Source organism: Chiloscyllium plagiosum, unplaced genomic scaffold, assembly GCF_037043375.1.
Source record: "Chiloscyllium plagiosum isolate Xiang-an unplaced genomic scaffold, Cpla_swu_hap1 HiC_scaffold_33, whole genome shotgun sequence".
Lineage (NCBI taxonomy): Eukaryota > Metazoa > Chordata > Chondrichthyes > Orectolobiformes > Hemiscylliidae > Chiloscyllium > Chiloscyllium plagiosum.
Window position 1 is genome coordinate 2,434,725 of NW_028270171.1, and position 1,470 is coordinate 2,436,194.

Here is a 1,470-nt window from a genome sequence, read left to right on the forward strand (position 1 = left end):
TGTAGCTCAACATTTCAACTCCCCCTCCCACTCCACCAAGGATATGCAGGTCTTTGGACTCCTCCATCGCCAGACCACAACAACACGACGGTTGGAGGAAGAGCGCCTCATCTTCCGCCTAGGAACCCTCCAACCACAAGGGATGAACTCGGATTTCACCAGTTTCCTCATTTCCCCTCCCCCCACCTTGTCTCAGTCAAATCCATCGAATTCAGCACCGCCTTCCTAATCTGCAATCTTCTTCCTGACCTCTCTGCCCCCACCCCAGTCTGACCTATCACCCTCACCTTGACCTCTTTCCACTTATCACATTTCCGACGCCCCTCCCCCAAGTCCCTCCTCCCTACCTTTTATCTTAGCCTGCTGGACAAACTTTCCTCATTCCTGAAGAAGGACTCATGCCCGAAACGTCGATTCTCCTGTTCCCTGGATGCTGCCTGACCTGCTGCGCTTTTCCAGCAACACATTTTCAGCTCTGATCTCCAGCATCTGCAGACCTCACTTTCTCTTCTGAGGAAGGGTCACTTGACACAAAATGTTAACTGCTGCCAGACCGACTGATTTTCATTAGCAACTCCTGCTTTTGTCTTGGATTTCCAGCATGTGCAATGCTTTGTTTTGTTTTTAAAATTTAAGATTCTGTCTGCGCTGCTTACTCTTGGAAAGTGTAGTTCTTCTAATACTGTGTCGATGTTACATTGCAAACTTTTGAATGGTGAGGAATATTTAGGGCTTTTTGGGGCCTTTATCTTCAAGACATTTAAGCAGTATTTAGGTGAATACTTGAAACACCATCAGGTAGACCATAAGAAATAGGAACAGGAGTAGGCTGCTCAGCCTATAGAACCTGTTAGTTACTCAATAGTCTTGTGATAATCTGATACTCCTCACTTCCACCTTCCTACCTTTCCCAGTAACTGTTGATCTCTCCCAGTGACTGAAGATACAACGCTGGAAAAAGGGGTGAGGATAGTCCTGGTCGCCCTGCTCGAGTAAGGGTGTTCTTAAATTGGAAAGGGTGCAGAAAAGATATACAAGGATGTTACTAGGACTTGAATTATAACGAGGATCTGGGAGCTTTTTCCCTGGAATGTAAGAGGCTGAGGGGCCTTTTTTAAGAGAGATTTGCAAAATCATGAGTATAGATATGGTGAATATCAACCTTTCACTCGGTAGGGAGGTTCAAACCTACAGGGCGTAATTTTAAGGTAAGAGTAAAAATATTTAAAAGGGCTGTAAGAGGCAGAGAGTGGTTAGTATATGGAATGAAATGCTAGCTCGGGTCTTTGTTCCGGTGGGCGGGGGTTGGAAGGAATATGTACCAGTTAGTTGGGGGGTGGGGTGCGGCGGAATGTCCCGATGAGGTGGTTTGGGGTGTGGGAGGGGACATATGTCAAGGTGAGGGAGCTGTGTGTCCTGGGGGGAGGGGAGGGGGAGGGGAGGGGGAGGGGCATAGCCGGGTGTGGGTGT